The sequence below is a fragment of the Piliocolobus tephrosceles genome, chromosome 2 (genome assembly GCF_002776525.5).
Source record: "Piliocolobus tephrosceles isolate RC106 chromosome 2, ASM277652v3, whole genome shotgun sequence".
In the NCBI taxonomy this organism is placed as follows: Eukaryota; Metazoa; Chordata; class Mammalia; order Primates; family Cercopithecidae; genus Piliocolobus; species Piliocolobus tephrosceles.
Genome location: NC_045435.1, coordinates 105,327,877 through 105,348,025, shown reverse-complemented (window position 1 = coordinate 105,348,025; position 20,149 = coordinate 105,327,877). Strand labels below are relative to the sequence as shown.

Below are 20,149 nucleotides of genomic sequence, written 5' to 3'. Positions count from 1 at the left end.
TTGAACCTGGGAGGCAGAGGTTGCAGTGAGCTGGGATCAGGCCACTGCACTCCAGCCTGGGTGACAGAGCAAGACTCTGCCAAAAAAATAAAAAACCTAACTGCTTCCTATTTGCAAGAGACACTTCCAAAATGAAATGACACAGCATGATTAAAACACAGGATGGACAGAGTTATTTCAGGAAGATGCTGATTATCATAGAGAAATACCAGTTAAAGAAATATTAATATGACATAAATTAGACACTGGGGCCAAAATTGTTAAATGTGACAAGGAGGAAGATTTATAAATACAACAATCCATTAAGATATAAAAATCACAAATTTTATTTACCTAACCATGGAGCTTTGGCATATATAAGAAAAATCTATTAGAAATACAAGTGATATTGTTAAATTCATAATGTGGGAATTAGGTACATTATATTATTTAGTACATCTTCTAGAATTTGAAGATTAAAGTATCCAAAAAATAATGAGTAAATAGGATTTCAATTATATATATACACACATATATATATGCACACACACATATAACCAACAAATAAAAGATACACATTTATCAAATACACATGGATTTTTTTTTTTAATTTACAAATATGTTTCAGGAAACAGTCTCAATAAACGTCAAAGAAAAACAAATTACACAGTCATGGTCTCTCTTCATTGCAACAAAATTAGAAATTAATAACAAACTTACAGCTGATACAATCTAACTACTTGGGCAAAGTTTTAAAAATCATTTAAATAATTCCTACACTATAAGAAGAATCTAGAATACAACATTGCCCAAGTCATACATAGAGTAACTCAACACAGTGAAGCTGGCAGTTCTCCTCAAATTAATCTGTAATTCAATGCATTACCAAATAAAAACTTAAAAGTTAACTCTGAAATATATCTGGAGGTGAGAATAAACAATAAAGAAAAGAAAAATGTGAATAAAATGTCTTCTAAAACCTTCTAAAATATCAGAGCATACTAACATGTTGAAAGAGTCTGGTATCAATGTTGGGGCAGACAAATAGACATATAAATAAATGAAATAGAATGCAGCGTCCAGAAAAGTGAATTCAAGATATCAAAAAGATTGTATTTTAAACCACAAAATATAGAAAAATATTTTTATAATATTGGAGTAAGACGAGCCCTGTTAAAGCAAAACCAGAAGCTAAAAATCAAATGATTGATTTTAATACCTATTTAAAACCTAATACAGATTTAATACAAATTGAAAACCTAAGTTTGATCCAATAAAAATCAATAAAACTAAATGACAAGAAATAGACTGGGATAAAATATTTGCTATATATAAACAAAGGATTACACAGGATTATGTATAGGATATATAAATAACTCCCAATAATGAACAAGAAAAAGTTAACCCAACAGAGAAAAATTGCTCAAAAGAGTGAGGAATGTGACCAGGTAATTAAACAAAGAGAAAACATAAATGGCTAGTTAACAAATAAAAATGTGTTTTACCTCAGTAGTACTCAGATAAATGAAAAAGCAGAAGTGAGATATAATTTTTTCAGTTATCAGATTTTTTAAATTTAATTGCTAAGGTTTAGTGTTGATAATGATGTGAGGAAATGAATACTCGTATAGCCTTACCTCCAGCCCTTCACTTTGAGACGTCTGTAGTGAACACTGTTGGCTGCCTGCACAGGGTTTCTGCCATCTAAAACCCTGATTTCTTCAATGTTGCTCCTTCCTATACATCCTGTATTCTTCAAGGGAAGCTGACCCACCCCCTGTGTTAGGGATGAATCTGACTGAACTAAAGGTAATTTCAGCCCCTTCTCCCTCCAGTGATGGGTCAGAAATCTAGACAATGAAAGCAAGAAAAATTTTGCTGGAAGTTTTCAGAAAAGTTTTTCTACTCTTAAGGAGAACATCAAGAAGCCAACCATGCTTTCTCCCACAAGGTGTATGCAAGGAATAATACAGCCTGAAGCTTCTTTAACCTCTGAAATCCCTCTTATAGGAACAGATAATTTTTCTACAACATGCTAGACAGTGTTCTGTGTCCTGGGAACAGACAATGTACAAAACAGGCAAAACTCACTACCTATGAAACATTTTTGGGGGGCAGATATAAACAGTGGTAAGTAAGTGAAATATATTGTTTGACAAATAGTAAAGCAGAGAAAGATTAAAAATATTGAGGTATAATAAAAATAGAGCAGTCAGGAAGGCCTCCTGAAAAGTGGACATTTGAGTGTATTCTTGAAGGAAGGTGGAAGAAAGGTATGCTGACATTTAAGAGAAATGCATTCCAGGAAAAGCAAGAAATTGCTAAAGAGGCCAGAGTGTCCTGGAATGTTCAAGGAAGAGCAGAAAACTCTGTGGGGTGAGATCAGAATGAGCAAGAAGCAGAATAATGGTAGATGAGATCAGAGATGATAGGGGGCCAGATTGAGTATGGCCTTATAGACCATTATAATGGCTTTGGTATTTTTCTCTTTGTGAAATGAGAAACCATTAGAAGATTCAGAGAGTTGACATGGTCTTAGTTTCATTTAAGCAAGAGGACTGGTTTCTGAGTTGGCTGGACTGTCAAGGGACAAGGGAAGAAGTAGGGAGATAGAAGTTAGTGGTTTAATGCAATAAAACCAGGGAGAATTGACAGCAGGATGGACTAGGAAAGTGGCATGGAGGATTTGAAAAACAGTTGAGTTCTGGATATATTTTGAAGGTAGAGTCAACAAGATGTGCTGATGGACAAGATACAGGGTATAGGAAAAAGAGAAGAGTCAAGGAAGACACCAAAGGTTTAAGCCTAAGCAACTCCTCAAGAATGGAGTTGCCCTTAACTGAGAAGGAAAGCTGATTTGGAGTAAAAGTGGGGAGAAGTCTGGGGTTCGGTTTGATTTTGTTAAGTTTGAGATGTTCACGTCTCAAAGTAGAGATGTCAAGTGAGCATTAAGATATTCAAGGCTAGATTTCATGAAAAGGTTGGTTTGAAGGTAAACATTTGGGAGGTGTCAGAATCCACATTATTTAATTACTTAATACCATGAAATTTGTAATGAGATCACCAAAGGAGGAAACAGAGAGAAAGGGAAGACTTGGCTGTGGGGCACTCCAATGTCAAGATTTAAGAAAGCCAGCAGGAAAGAATAGGCAAGAAAACTGAAAAGGAATAACCAAGAAGCTAGGAAAAAATTCAGGGAAGCATGGTGTCCTGAAAGCCAAGTTTAAAAATTGTTTTTAGCAGGGAGCAATCAAATGAGTTGAATGCTGCCAATAAGTCACTATAACACAGTGGCTAAGATAAAGGTTATAAGCTATTCTGCCAGGTTCAAGTTCCATTCTGCCATGTATTTGCTTTGTGACTTGAAAAAGTTACTACACTTCTCTGTGTCTTTTTCTCCATCTATAATCTGAGGATTATAATGGATCCCATTTCATAGGGTTTGTTTAACATTTGGAATAGTGCCCAGAGCATAGTAATTGCCTAGTAAACAGCAGTTATACTTATTATTACCATTAATAATACCAAGAAGTAGTAATATTAGGAATAATAAGAAAAGCACTGAGTATTGACCATTGAATATCACAATGTGGAGGTAATTTGTGACATTAACAAGGAGAAATTTGGGTTCAATAATGGAAACAAAAGCCTATTTGGAGTGATTTCAGGTCCAAAAACAATGGAAGATTAATTGGAGACAGTGAGCACAGAAACTATTACAAGAACTTTTTCTTGAAAAAGTCAAGGAGAGCAGAGACATAGTTGGCAGTTACAGGCAGAAGTTTGGTAAGAAAGGATCTTTTATTACAGGAGAAATAACAGGTTTCAAATAATAAGTGTATTTATTTTAAATATACCTAAAATCAGAGCTTGGCCTTAGAGGAGTCATTCAGAAGGCTTGCTGGTGATAGACAAAATAGAAGGTGAGTAGCACCAGAAAGGGGCTGACCTTCAATAACCTCCATTAAATTTATTGTTTATTATGTATCTCTCACACACAAAAATGTAGCTCCAGAAAAGAGGACACTACATTCCCTACTATAGCTCCATCACCTCAAACAGTACCGAGTGCACAGTAGATGTTCAGTAAATATTTGTTAAATGGATGACAATTTCTGGTGAAAATTTGAGGCCTGGAGAAGTTGCATAAATTCTTTGCCCAGCTTATGATGTCAGAGTTGAATCTAAAACCTGAGTCTCCTCGTTCTCAATACAGTGAGCATTCCAATACCGGGATAACCTGGGTTTCAGAATTCACATCCTGTTCCCAAAGCAGTATTTTAGAAAATTAAAGCTATTTTCAAAGGCTGAAATGAGGCAGACAAGGAGGAATGACTTCCTTCTTCTTTTCAAAATTATCTGAAATCACCCTACATTACTGCAAGCACTATTTTTATTCTGTAAAAGTAAATTAAAGTTTGTTGACAGTGTGACTGTTAAATTATTAAAACTTAAAAGTCTTAAAAAATCTACAAATGCTAACAAAACTCATTGTTTGTTGAATAATGTAAATGAAAATGACATTTTAAAAAATTATCACAAATCTTGACCTTGGTCCTATTGCACAGTCTCTCTAGTATTTTTCAAGGACTAAAAACAATTGAAAACATGCAAATATTATTCCTTGAGGTAAAAAGTTAAATTATGTATAAATGTAGCAGATACTTTCAGAAAGTTCACCAGTAATAGGACTGCTAAGGCAATTAGAAATAACCTTGGATTTCTTATTCCTTAGTTTAATACAAACTAGATAGAGAGCAAGATTGAAAGGTTAAGAGAAGTGTTTCTCTGTAGTATTTATTCCTGAATGTTTCATGGCATTGTTAACTAAAAATTCATAACTCTAGCCATACATAAACCTTCCATTACATCCATATAAAAATCTCTCACACCATGTAAAAAAAAAGACACAGGTTTTTTTCTTTTGCATACATAAATAAATTAGGATTTTTGCCCAAAATAAGAGAACTGAAATTTGATTTTATTAATCAAATTGTATGGCTCATTTATAGTTCTGTAAAACTATAACTAACTAGAATTGGAGAAATGTTTTTAGAATGGCCAGAGACTATAAAAGGAAGAAAATTCATAGAACATCTTCAGTTAACTAGAGGATTTTATAAAAACTTAGTAAATAGGTTTAAATCAGCATAGATGGAGACTTGTAACATGCCGTAATGGAAGTTGAAAGTTAGGTCTTCAATCATGTAACCATAAAAATGTCTCTCTTGCTAAGTTTCTGAAAAGCGTACCATTGTGAAATAAGGCAAAAAGTTTACCAGAGATTTGTTTTTCTTCTTAAAAGTGGCCTTATCCTTTAGCCTAATAATCTCACTTCTAGAAGATTACTTCAGGGAAATAATCAAAAGGAAGAAAAATTCTACATGTTCAAAGATGTTTGCTGAAGTATTATATACATAATTTAGGATTTGGTAAAAATCTAGATGTTCAACAATAGGGAAATATTTAATTAAATTTCAGTCTATCCACTTGAGGTAATAATATGTAATCATTAAATGCATAGTATAAAATGTTCATTGTATACAAATGCATATATATGGTTAAACTGTGTGTTTATTTTATTAAACAGTTCAATTTCAATTAATTAAGCTCTTGTCATATACATGTAACTGTGTGAGTACTACCTGGACTTAAGAGTGGGGAAAAAAAACAGATAAGTAGCACTCTTCATAAAATATTGTCTTCAGAATGCTTAATTCTGTCTGGTTGAGCCACATGACACATTGATAAAGACGCTTAGGTTCCCAGGGTGATTATAGGTCACCCCTAAGTAATCACCAGGTAGGCTTTCTCATTCATTGCAACTAGCTTCATGAAGCAGAGAAATTTACTTTATTGATTCTGGGTATTTTGCTAGTCTCTTCAAGTCATTTTGGAATCTTTTTTCAGGCGATATGAAGTATCTCTATATTTCAGTGCACATCTTTGCTATAGAAAAGTGATTTTCAGCTTTGCAGCCCAAAGATGCATTCCATGTATGAATAGCAGTCTTTGTGCCACGAGTAAAGTCATCAGCTTCTATGTGATGCAGAAGAAATGTTCATCTTCTAATATGCATATATGTAAGCCACCCCTTTAAAATCAGCTCCTTTAAACGGCACTGAGTATGCTTGTGTGTATGACACATCAATGTCCATTAATTGCATGCAGAGAGAACTGAGATTCCAATGGCAAAATCTGTAAAAGTAGATATACAAAGAAAAGTGGAAGCATCTGTTTAATATATACGACATTAGAATTTAATTTTACCTCTGTGATGCTTTTGTGTGGCTGCAGTGTTACAAGCAGAGCATATAAGCATAGCCGTGCAGTGTCAGCAGGTGCATGCCACCAAATTACTGCTTTTAATTTGCATATTCATCTGCTAAGAAGCATGTCATTATCATATCAAAGGGATACTAAGCAACATCTAGCTTGGAGAGATGTGGCATAGTTTCAATAGGAGCAATTAATGCAAGATGAGGACTCTCTTTCTGTCATGTCTCCCAGGGCTAGCTGTAATCGGGCTGATTATTGGATACCAATAAGACTGAGGGCCCAGTTGGCACAGAATAAGAGAAGAACTGGAAAGAGAGCCTGCTAGTCCTCTCTACTCTACACTTGATGGCAATTTGACACTCTGGTCACTCAAAAGAATCCTATTAATATCATAGAAGCTGTCTACATGCACCCATCTGTTTTGGTTGTCATAAAATGACCAAATGCAGCCCAAAAGTAACGTATTTTAAAAAAAGAAGAATCTCGACAAGTGGGCATGAAACAGAAATTTGAAAAAGGCATTAAAATTGTGTTTACAAATATGGATTTTAGTACTTAAGTAAGTTTCGTTTAACAAACATTGTTTTCTTTCTTCAAACATTTATTGAGCATCTACATATATGTCAGTGTCAGAACCTACAGATACAGACATAAGTGAGTCACAATCCACAATATGAACAAACTTGCAATTGAACAGGGGAGGCAGATGTGTAAACCAAACAAAACTTGAATAACATTGACTTTTTTGTTGTTTATTAGAAAAGGTCAAAAATGTGCAAAACCATCTTTTTGCTATGACAGCAATAACACAGTATAATTTCTTTCAAGGAGAACCTTTTCAAGAACAGAATCTTTAATTTTAGTTAATTTTGGAAACTGTATCACTTTTCATTTCTTAATGGAAGTAGCTGGAAACAGTGTGAAAACTTGAATATTAATAGTTGAACAATGGAAATATAGGTAGTTTTAAAATTATCCTATTGTTTCTCAGTTTTTCATTGGATACACTGATATAAGTAATGCTTTTAAAAAGCAGGAACAATTCATAGTTTGCTTCTTATAGTGTCTAGGATAGGAAGTTACAAACACTTCATTAAATTATTCAACAAGGCCAGGCGCGGTGGCTCACGCCGATAATCCCAGCACTTTGAGAGGCTGAGGCAGGTGGATCACCTGAGGTCAGGAGTTTGAGACCAGCCTGGCCAACATGGTGAAATCCCGTCTCTACTAAAAACACAAAAAATCAGCCGGGCATGGTGGTGGGTGCCTGTAGTCCCAGCTACTTGGGAGACTGAGGCAGGAGAATCGCTTGAACCCAGGAGGTGGAGATTTCAGTGAACCAAGATCGCGCCATTGCACTCCAGCCTGGGCAACAAAAGCAAAACACACACACACACTCTCTCTCTCTCTCTCTCTGTGTGTATATATATATATATATATATACACACACACACACACATACACACACACACATATACATATCAAATAGTTTTGAACACTCTTCATGTACCAAATGCTGCTATAAGCACTGAGGATATAGCTATGAACAAAACAAGCCATTCGCCTGCCCCTGTGCTTACACTCATACATGCTCCTGTGTGTGAATAAATGTACCAACCACATGCCTAAAGGAAAGTTCAATGACATTCTTTCAACAAGGATTTAATCAACACCCTATATGCACCGGACTAGTCAATAAAGGGAATTTAAGTTCACCTTGGAAACTATAAAATGGCAGTGAATACAAAAAAAGCTTTCCAAGTGGCCAGTAAACCTAGAACTGAATGGTTTATGTGAAGCAAGACTTAAGAATGTATTCTTTTATGGGTGTCCAGTCTTTCAAAGTAGTTTCAGACATCTCTAAAAACAGTTAACTCAGTATAGCTTCAGAAAGCTCACCAATCCCTCTCTTGTCAATCGTTGTTAAAATTCAGGGATGAGGAGTTAGACCTTAGTGAGCATCAGATCCAGGCACTTGGTTTGCATCATCTTATTTAGTACTCAGAGGAATCCTTTCAGATATATGCTAATACATCCAATTTGCAGACAATAAAACCAAGGCTTAGAGAGTTCATGTTTCCCAAGGTTACCCAGTTGAGAAGTAGCTGAATAGGATTAGAACACAGAGTTTCCTAATGCCAAATATGTGTACTATTCACAGCATGTTCTTTACAAACACAGCATTCAATATCCCAGTCTAATGTATTTTTTGGCAATGAACGTGAATATCAGATCTAACTTATATGATTATAGTTAATCTTTTTGAGCAAGAACAATTATTTGCCCAATGCCACTTTTTAACCTTATTATGGTGGGAATTAAGGGTTAAATGATGTGTACTATATCAAAACTACTGGTTGAAATTTAAGCAAATGAACAAGAAAATGGTCTCTTTATCTATGTGTTAGTACTCTGCTTAACTTTTTTACCAAATGAAAGAGTTATTTTTAACCTTAATCTTACTAAGTTTTTAATTAAACCTATGCTGAGAATTATTAACTGAGAATTTTCATTTTGTATTTTTTTAAGTTGGTTTTTTGGTAGAGTTGAAAAAGCTGCTGACTTGGGATTCTGAGGACTTGGGTTTAAATTTTGGCTTTAAATTGTGGTTGTCTGTGAATATTCACAATATTCACATATTCACAATATGGCCCTTAGCCATAAGGGTCTCAGTCTTTTTTTTTTTTTTCCATTAAATGATGAATTTAATCTAGTTGCTGTCTCAGATTGCTTCCAAGTCTAGCTTTCTATGATTCTGTGAAAAATAGCTAGCAGGGGCTCTACTTTAAATACAGCACATAAAATATTTGAATACCCCATACTTCCTGAATTCTTCTTTCCTGCAAAAAAAAAAAAAAAAAATTGTCTAGTATGCTTTTAAATAATGCCTTAAAGCACAACTTTAATAGATGGTAATTATTGATTGTTCCTCTCTCACAAAAGTTGGTTACATCACAGCAGTGAATGTTTACTTATTTCTTTGTTACCAAGAAGGAAGAAAGGAAGAAATGAGAAAAGAAAATGAAAGGAAGAAAGGAAGCCAGACTTGTGTACATGGATATTACATACACACAGGTGATCATATTGTCAACTTTTTTAAGTTGTTTGATTTGTTTCTGCCATAGAAAAATAAAGACAATGTTACCCTTCAACAAGTGATATTCCCAGTAGCAATTATGGCATCCTCCCTTAAGTGAAATGGGAGGTTCTACAAATGCTAGAGTTCCACAGAAATTTTGATTTATTTATTTCCTTCTGTTAACAACAGTAAATTTTATGAATTAACTATGAATCAACTTATAGCTTTTTATATTTATAACTAGAATTATTCATATTATTTATGACTATCAAGTCAAACATCACTTAATTATCATCCACTGTAGGCATTTGGATATTTTCTTTTTCCTTTTTCTTTTTGAGACAGAGTCTCGCTCTGTTGCCCAGGCTGAATTGCAGTGGCACATCTCGGCTCACTGCAACTTCCGCCTCCCGAGTTCAAGTGATTCTCCTCCCTTGACTTCCTGAGTAGCTGGGATTACAGACATGCACCACCATGCCCGGCTAATTTTTGTTTCTTTAGTAGAGATGGGGTTTCATCATGTTGGCCAGGCTGGTCTCAAATGCCTGAACTCAAGTGATCCACCCACCTCAGCCTCCCAAAGTGCTGGGATTACAGGCATGAGCCACTATGCCCGGCCAACATTTGGATATTTTCTAACTGATTTATTTAAGCCTGCATTCACACAAGGAGGTCTTCAAGATTAATCTATTGTTTTCAAGAGACCCCAATTCAGATCAAAACCTTTTCTAACTTCACATATAACTCTGTTGGAAGCATACTCAAGGGAAAGCACCTTTCACAGATAAATGTCACTTTCAACTATCAGTTCACTTTGTCCCCTCTCATCAATCTTGGTACAATCTCCCAAACTTCTATAGAGTGAGTGCAGGTGTAAAAAAAAAAATGCTTAATTCTTTAAAAATTTGGTACAGGTTTTTTGTTTATTATTCATAATCCACAGAGGAAAGTTTTTGTGTCATCTGTTATCTATATGGCTTAAAATGGTGACAGAGAAACTCAGCAAGTCCATTTGCAAACCTCTGATGTCCATTTTCAGCTGCTGCAGTAGGGAATATGAACCATCAATGCTTTCACTGGAAGGATTCAAGGTACTTCATATCTACCTCATGGAAACAACAGGTATTGGTATATTATCAATTTTTAAGTTTCTAAAGAAAGATAAAAAGGCTGCGTTCATTCACTTATATATGTCTATATTATTAACAGTGAGCTAAGTGGACACAGTAGAACAAGAAAACATAGTGTTCTTTAGAAAGCCTAGGCTTTATTGGTGTAATTCAAATGGTCAGATATCACATTTATGTCTAAAAAAGAAAAACAAAAAATTGTTAAGTGATGACATGAGTTAAAATTGAAGAAAGAGCTCTAATGGCACATGTCAGTCTTATTGCTGATAGGGGAAGGTAGATATGAATAAAGGAAGATAAAATTGTGCCATTGATAACATGGGGAAAGTGCATCATGGTACATTTTGTTTTAACCGCATAAGAGATGAAGAGTAATAGATCCATTATATGCTTGTGTTATGCCAAATCATAGCTAGAAATCCTTGATCCACTTCAGAAGAAATACTTGGCAGCAAAGAGAAATGAATACTTAATTATTCAATTAAAACTAACCTAAACCAAGGACAAATCCTGAGATTATCCACAACCACATGACATGAGGTAGATTTAGATAGCAAAAGGAAATTAACACTTTCCCAAGTAGAAAATTAGGGACATACAGGTATTTTGTTTGGCTGCTTTAAAAGAAGGAAAATTTTACACTTAGCTAGATTTTTTTCTCTTTTCTTAAAAAGTTAAAAGACTTTAGAGCACTGACTTAGATTTCTACATGACAATTGGAAGAAACTAGACAGTGGATGTCCCCTTCCAACTGAGTCTCTTCTGTTTCACCATAATGCCCACCAGCCCCTCTCATCTTACCCGCAGCTTGGTTACCTACCTGATCCCGTGTAGGTTTGTGTTTTTGTTTTCTTTTTCTTTTTTTTTTTTTTTTTTGAGAAAGAGTCTCACTCTGTCGCCCAGGCTGGAGTGCAGTAGCAGAATCTCTGCTCACTGCAACCTCCTTTCTTCGCCTCTCGGGTTCAAACGATTCTCCTGCCTCAGCCTCCCAAGTAGATGGGACTGCAGGCATATGCCACCACACCTGGCAATTTTTTTTTTTTTTTTTTTTTGTATTTTTAGTAGAGACAGGGTTTCACTGTGTTAGCCAGGATGGTCTTGATCTCCTGACCTCATGATCCACCCACCTCAGCCTCCCAAAGTGCTGGGATTACAGGCGTGAGCCACCACGCCCGGCCCCTTGTAGGTTTTTGAGCATTCAACCCCTGATAGCCTAAGCGTTACTCTGGGCCACACCTTTTATCCTGGTAATCCTTGAAAATATCTCAAGAGACATAGCATTATTCACATTTTAAAGACGAGAAAACCAAAGCTCTGGGAAATCAGGTAACTGGCACAATTGTTAATCCAACATAGACTATCATGCTCTTCCTTTCCTCTCTCTTCATAAATAATGTTTTAGGGATTAGAAAAGTTTAGAACAGCCTGGATGCAGTGGTTCACACCCGTAATCTCAGCACTTTCGGAGGCCGAGGTAGGTTGATTGCTTCAGCCCAGGAGTTCAAGACCAAACTGGTAAAACCCCATCTCTACAATAACTACAAATATTTGCCAGGTGTGGTAGCATATGCCTATAGACCCAGCTATTTAGAAGGCTGAGGCAGGAGGATTGATTGAGCCCAGGAGGTTGCAGTGAGCTGAGATTGAGCCATTGTACTCCAGCCTGGGTGACAGAGTGAGACTCCGTCTCAAAAAGAAAAGTTTAGACCAGTCATTCTCAAACTTACTTGCATATTAGAATCAATTGAAAAGCTTAAAATAAAAAAGTGTGAGCTCCATCCCAGGCCACATAAATTAGAATCTCTTAAGGTGGATGCAGGCATAGATTGTTTTTAAGTTTCTCAGCTGATTTTAATGTGCAGCCAGGGATGCAAACCCCAGCTTAGGTATCAAAAGATGAGATAATTTCCAGTTTCTGCTGAATTTTGTTTTCATAGTTTTAAAACACATACAAAGTCAGACAGACTTTTGGCCTTACAAAAAACAATGTACTTGAATGTTTTACTTTTGAAAGTGTGTATTGTGTTGTATCAGCAAAGCATTAACAAACCTCCTAAAGTACGTTTGATTTGACCTAACTCTACATGGATTTTATACAGCACTGTTTATTAAAGTACTGAAACAAAATGAACATGTGAATTCTGGTGACTGTTTGCTGTAGGTATCAAGTATCTTCACACAGCTGAATTTAAACTTTGCAGGAGGCCAGGCACAGTGGTTCATGCCTGTAATCCCAGCACTTTGAGAGGCCAAGGTGGGAGGATCGCTTGAGCCCAGGAGTTTGAAACCAACCTGATCAACATAGTAAAACCCCATCTCTACAAAAAATAAAATAAAATAAACTAGTCGAGCATGATGGTGCACACCTGTAGTCCCAGCTACTCAGGAGGCTGAGGCAGGAGGGTTGCCTGAGCCCGACAGTTGGAGGCTACAGCCTAGGCCACAAAAGGAGACCCTGTTTCTAATTAAATAAATAAGTAAAAATAAAAAATAAACTTAGCATATATAAGGCACAGCTGTTCTCTGACTATATTCAGCAATTAAGTTTTATGATGGTTCCCTGGGCAAAGCTTGCATCTTTTCTGATGCCTTAGGCTTGTTTTAAGTGATACACCAAAAGCCCAGTTTGATCAAGTCATTAAAAAAAAAAAAAAAAAAAAAACTAACAAAACTGATTGACTTTTTTGAAATAAAAAATTATTCTCATTTAACTGGTCAAATTATTGTAGGTGTACTTGTTTGCATGTATAGGCAATTTGTAATATTAATGCATATTACTTTTTATTAAATTATTGGAAAAATTCAATGTAATGTTTTTGTGGATCAGTCCAACTATGACTGGCCCTGAACAAAGGAGGATGAGAGTTGAAAATGTAATTATTTACTCATGGCAAAGTGTGGCATGATTTTTGCTTTAAAATAAACTCCATGCATTATAGATGAGAATTTGTTTTAGAGGTCTCATTCAGTCAGAAAAAACCATGCAAATTCTTCCTTCTTTTGGAATATGTCTTTACCAGTAAGTGTACTGGAAATGCTTCTACATTAAAGTGAGTTTTGATAAAAATTTAAAAAGCAGTGCCATCTAAAATTAGAACATTTACTTCAGACATGACTGATTTTGATGCATCATAAAATTATGAAGATCAATTATGAAGCAAGTTTTAAGATTGCAATGTTCTCCATTTTTGCAAATAGAGCACTAGCTAGTAAATTTTAGAATTTGGATATTCATCCAAAATTACAAGCTAAAGAAGCACTGGAGTTGGCTATAATTAAGGCACTGGTAAGTGGAGACCTCGTAAGCCTGCTTTCAACAGGTATATGTTAATCACTTGGCATCAGCAGGCTCTATTCACATCCCCAAAGCCAGCTCATTTTAGCTCATTAATTCTCAAGGCATCTTCATAAGTAGGAATGCTAATAAAAATCTATTTTGCAATAGAATATAAGGAAAGAAACTGTACCTTGTCAAAGGTGAGGCTGAAAGTTTTTTAAGAATTTGTATTATTTTAATTATTTTTATGTACAGAAAGCTCAGCAGTGTACACTTAACCCTTTATGGCAATTTCTTTCGCCTTTGCCTTTCCAACTTTGCTACGTGAGCCACAGATTTGGGACCCAGGATAATACCTCCCCAGTGACAACAGATCTCATCATATCTGTCATTGTAATTGGTCCTGATAGCTTCCACCAGCTTAGCCAAAGCTCTTTTGTCTTCTGAGGTAACCTGTGGGAAGGCAGCAGTAGTACAGGTCTTCTTAGAGGTCCCCGTCTTGCCTTCCCCTTAATAATGCAGTAAGGGACCCCCATTTTATGAGACAGGGCAGGCAGGAAGACAGTCAGCTCCATGAGATCCACGTCATGTTCAGTCACCACCAGCTGAGCTTTCTTGTTCTCCACCAAGGTGATGATGGTGGTAACTCTTGCTAGAAGGACAAGTGATCTGTTGGTGGAAATATCCCCTTTGCCAGTAGCTTTCGTCTCAGCATGGTCTCATAGTCTCTTCTTCTGTTCTTGCCATGTCTCTGGTCTGTACTTGGGCCAGCTTAAGCAGCTGAGTGGCTCTTTTGGAGGTCCAAGGCCTGGGTAAACCGGTTAATTACAGGAGGCACTTTCAGCTACTTATAGTGGATAGCTCTTTGACACGGCAACCTGATATAATGGGCCATTTGACAAAGCAGGTGAAGTACCTTTTGGGCTAGATATCCTGTCCAGTGGCAAAATTCTTAGGCCTTTTCTCTAACAGGGAATTCACCCCTTTCCTGGCCTCCTGCTTCTTCAAGACAGCAGGGTCTGAAGCCACCTTCTTCCCGTTGGCCTTCTTTCATTATCTTGGGCGGCAGAAGAGACAGTGAGGTTGAAATTGTAATAAAGTTTAGATCAGGGTATTGGGCACAGTATTTTAGCCTGTATGAGATAGATAGGTAGATAAGAACATACATACATACATAAATACATACAACATATATGTGTATGTATATATGTACCTATTTACACTTAGACACCAAATATAGATATGTAATACTTAGAAATGCAATGTACATTTTGATATTAACGTCATGATATCAAATTCTATATGATGACATAAACTTTAGAGTCAAGTTAGTTGTAAACAACAAAAGCTGATTCAAACCAACCTAAACAATAAATGGGATTTATCCCACTCACTAGTATAACCAGCATAGCTAACATAACTACAAAGTGCAAGAGGCAGACCTGTCTTCATTCAGTGACGAATGGTATCAACTGGGCTGTATCTGGGTGTGTTTCTCAGGCTGTGTCCACTTGGCATCAAGGTGGTGCTGGCAGCCTCCTTTCCCCTGCTGGCAGCTCTCTTTCCCCTAACCCCACTATCATTCCCATTGTGTCAACTCAGTAACCCCTCCAAAAGTAATTGTTCTTTCTCAGTATCTGTAACAGAAAAGCCCAGGGCAGGACCCTGATTAGCCTGCCTTGTGTCACTTGCTTGCCCATACTGATCACTATGGCCTGAAGTATAGGGTTCTCTGACTGCCCACGCCTAGGTTATGTGCCCACCCTTGTGCCTGGGTAAGGATAAAAGGGGCAGTGTCTTTTTGCCTTTGCCAACCATGTGAAGAGGGTTCCCTCATGGAAAAGAATGTTCTGATACAAAGAGAATGTAGAGAAGGGTAGTGGCTACATAAAAATAACGTATGTTCTGCTTCAACAAACAAGGCCCTTTATACGTGGCCCCTGCCTAGTAGTGTAGATCTTTTGGATCTCATTCCCCATAAATACATTAATTCTAGCCAGGCCCAATTACCAGTGTTTCCCAAACTTGATGTGTTTGTTGAGACTGTATCAACAGAGGTGCCTCTATGCTGTTATTAAGTTTGTAGAAAAACTGAGGCCTCCAGAAAAGTCCAGATTACTTAAAAAAAAAAAAAAGGGAGGGTGGGGGACGTTCTTAAATGATCTTTATTATTTTATAAAGTATTGAGTAAGTATGAAAGTGGACTGACTCATTGATGATGGTTATATATGAATATACTTCTACTTGTATATGCAAATATCTGTCTCCTCTCTTAGAGTAAAGGCAGGAACCCCTTTGTGCTTGCAGCCTTCAAAGCACCTACTATTTTTTTATTTTTTATTTTTAAAACCTTTTTTCTTTAATCCAAAGTATTTTTCACATAAAATAATCTAATATTGTTTGTAAATGTATCTCAGGTAGTACTTATTTTATTTTTTTTTTGTTTTTTTTTTTATTATTATACTTTAAGTTCTAGGGTACATGTGCATAACGTGCAGGTTTGTTACATATGTATACTTTTTTTTTTTTTGAGTTCATCCAACAAGAAGCCATTAACTTTATGATAGAAACAGTACAAATTTCAAACCAAGCTGCAGTTACTCCTTTGAGACACCAAAAAAAGTTGCTTTCAGATGGTTACATTGTTAATTCCATAATCGCATTTACAGTATCATTACTGTTGTTCTTCAGGGCTCGGACTGCCTTTGCTCTCGACACATTTGCTTGTGACATGACCAATTCTATGTCCTGAACTTCTACACCTGTCTCATCGACCTCTTCCTCTTCACTCTCCTCTTGTACGGTTGGAGTCTGTGTGTTTTCCTGAATGTTTGAGACAGCTTCACCTTGAACTCTGAATTTCTCAGCAGCTGCTAGTTGTGCTTGCTGGGATAGATCTTCAATCTTGGCTTCCCCAAAAACTATGTAAGTATCCGAAGCAGGGCTCTTGTAGACATCTGGTTTTGTGATGACAAAGAGGATATTCTTAGATTTCCGGATAGTGACTCTAGTCACTCCTGTAACCTGTCGAAGACCCAGTTTGGACATAGCCTTCCGTGCCTTCTTTTCACTCCGACTCTGTTTTGCTTTACTGACTGGTTCTTCATCAATTTCAGCTGCTGCCGCCAGCTGGGCTTGTTGTGTGGATGCCTGGGTGGAATCCTGTTCTTCAAGCTCTGGTACTGATTCATCACTGTCAGATTCTGTTCCAGACCCTGTCTCAGCCTGGGGCTGCGGCAACTCCTGCTCTGTAGCAGGGACGGTTTCTGTGGCTTCGCCAGGCATTTTGTGCAGGAAACGCGGAACCAAGATGGCGGCAGAAAGAGACATATGTATACATGTGCCATGTTGGTGTGCTGCACCCATCAACTTGTCAGCACCCATCTATTCGTCATTTATATCAGGTATAACTCCCAATGCAATCCCTTCCCCCTTCCCCCTCCCCATGATAGGCCCCGGTGTGTGATGTTCCCCTTCCCGAGTCCAAGTGATCTCATTGTTCAGTTCCCACCTATGAGTGAGAACATGCAGTGTTTGGTTTTCTGTTCTTGTGATAGTTTGCTAAGAATGATGGTTTCCAGCTGCATCCATGTCCCTACAAAGGATGCAAACTCATCCTTTTTTATGGCTGCATAGTATTCCATGGTGTATATGTGCCACATTTTCTTAATCCAGTCTGTCACTGATGGACATTTGGGTTGATTCCAAGTCTTTGCTATTGTGAATAGCAAAGCACCTACTATTATGTTATGCAGTTAGTACGTGATTACTACAAGTTTCAGAACTAAATGTATTAGTTCCAGTTCTTAGGCAGGGCACTTCGTGCTTTTCCAGGATGGCTATTTCCCCTCAAGAAGCTACCAAATACTATGATTTCCATGTGTATATCTGATGAAGAGACTTTGCCCAAGTGTAAATATTCTGACCTGATAGTAGTTGCCCAGAGCAGCCTGCATAATAAAAATTGTGTTGCCTGATTTCTAGATTGAAGTTATGCACCACCAGAGCGTTTTAGAAATATTAGAGTCCATGGGTAGCCAGGTGCAGTGGCTCATGCCTGTAATCTCAGCACTTTGGGAGGTTGAGGCAGTCAGATCACTTGAAGACAAGAGTTCAAGACCAGCCTGGCCAAAATTGGCAAAACCTCGTCTCTACTAAAAAAATACAAAAAAAAAAAAAAAAATTAGCTGGGCATGTTGATGCATGCTTGTATTCCCAGCTACTTGGGAGGCTGACACACAAGAATGCATGCCAGGAGGCAGAGGTTGCAATGAGCCAAGATCATGACCCGGCACTACAGCCTAGGCAACAGAGTGAGACTCTGTCTCAAAAAAAAAAAAAAAAAAAAGAAAGAAAAGAAATATCAGAGTCCATGGGTGATAAAGCTCCTAGTTACAGAGATTTGCCTCTATTATTTGCAGGCAGATTGCCCTAACCTGTTTTTTAAAAATTGTATAGGGCTTTTTAGAAGGAAGTACTAATATGCACCAATTAAAATGTGTTCTATGAACTCTTTTTCTTTAAACATGGGTCAAATCTACCATATATACTACTATTACTAGATCACATTAGTATAGTAATTTATAATCTATAAATTCCCATTCATAAATGTCATAATACTTATAACTCATGTAAAAGTTAAAAAATACAAGGTTTTAGTTGACAGCAAGTATAAAGTGAACCAGTAAGTGCTTAGTTGCCAAGAACCGTAATGCAATTTCAGACTACATCAACAGAAGTAAATGTCTGGACAAAGGAGGTGATATTTTCTTTTTTTTTTTTTTTTTTTTTTATTATACTTTAAGTTCTAGGGTACATGTGCATAACGTGCAGGTTTGTTACATATGTATACATGTGCCATGTTGGTGTGCTGCACCCATCAACTCGTCAGCACCCATCAATTCATCATTTATATCAGGTATAACTCCCCAATGCAATCCCTCCCCCCTCCCCCCTCCCCATGATAGGCCCCATTGTGTGATGTTCCCCTTCCCGAGTCCAAGTGAGCTCATTGTTCAGTTCCCACCTATGAGTGAGAACATGCGGTGTTTGGTTTTCTCTTCTTGTGATAGTTTGCTAAGAATGATGGTTTCCAGCTGCATCCATTAATCCCTGTATAATACTACTTCTGCAAATGAAATTAATGTTGAACTCTGCTTGTATGGAAGGGAAAATCGCTCAGAGAAAAAAAAAACGCTGCAGTGGAATTTAGGACAACAAAGAGTTTGCCAGAGAATAAAGGCACACGAGGCATTCCAAGCTGAGGGAAGAGTGTATTCAAAAGCATGTATTTATTCTTTTCTGCCTTTTGCAATAGTCATTTGTGCATATCTTCTTTTTCGCAATTGTATAAACCTTAAATTTAAATAGTATTTATTTATGTACCTGCATGCCCTGAGTGGTGCACATATATTAGTTTTCGACATCTTTTTCTGGAAAGAGCTATGAACACAATCTAGGCGGAAAAATGTGTTCTTACCCCGTTCTAGAATTTCAAGTCTCTATGACCTTTTAAATGCTCTCTGAGCCTTAGTTCCTCACCAGTAGAATGTGAACGATAACCCTTCGTATCAGGATGCTGGCTGCCATCAAGGAAATTATGGATGTAAAAGGTATGTGCATCCATAAAGCACAGAAGAAACATTCATGTTCTCATCTGCATACAGCTTAATTTAGCTTAATAATTCCTTATTTTTCTCACACCTTAAAGCCCAGGTCTTTCAAAACTGGATTTTCTTTCTTGACTCAGCTGACTTAATGGGGCTAGATGACTTCTTTGGGTTGTTCAGTAAAGCTTTACTTTGATGAGACTCAATTCTTTACCAATCCTACTACCTTCCGTAGTGTATAACTGAGATTTTGATTGGAATTGCATTAATCTGTGAATCAATTTGAGGACAAATGACATCTTAATATTAAGTCTTTCAATCCATGAACATGCTATATTCTTCCATTAAATTCAGTCTTTAAAAATTCTCCCAGCTGTGATTATTCTGTTTGTAGAGGTCCTGTACATATTTTCTAAGGATTTAATGATTTTTGATGCTATCACATATAATATCACTTCTTAAGTTTATTTTCTAGTTGATTTTTGCTGGTATGTAGAAATACAATTTATTTTTATATATTGACTTTATAGCCAACATTCTTTTAAAACATTAATTCTAAGAGCTTATTTGTATACTATTTTGTATTTTCTACCTATGCAATTATGTCATCTGCAAATAATGATAATTTTATTTCTTCCTTTCTAAACATTATACCTTCTGTTTTTCTTGCCTTATTCCATTGCCTAAGCACCCCCAATACAATGCTGAAAAGTAGTAATAGAGGGCATCCATGTGTCATTGTACATTTCAGAGGGAACTCTTTCAAGATTTTATCATATATTAGCATGCTTTCTGT

The 20,149-nt window shown here is 36.7% G+C and overlaps 1 pseudogene across 1 annotated transcript; it reads right to left on the bottom strand.

Annotated features, from left to right (window-relative positions):
• Positions 1 to 16,261: 16,261 nt before the first annotated feature.
• Positions 16,262 to 17,065, bottom strand: LOC111523221 (annotated as a pseudogene). The gene has a single exon (XR_002725468.2). The product of XR_002725468.2 is annotated as a nascent polypeptide-associated complex subunit alpha pseudogene (transcript).
• Positions 17,066 to 20,149: the final 3,084 nt, after the last annotated feature.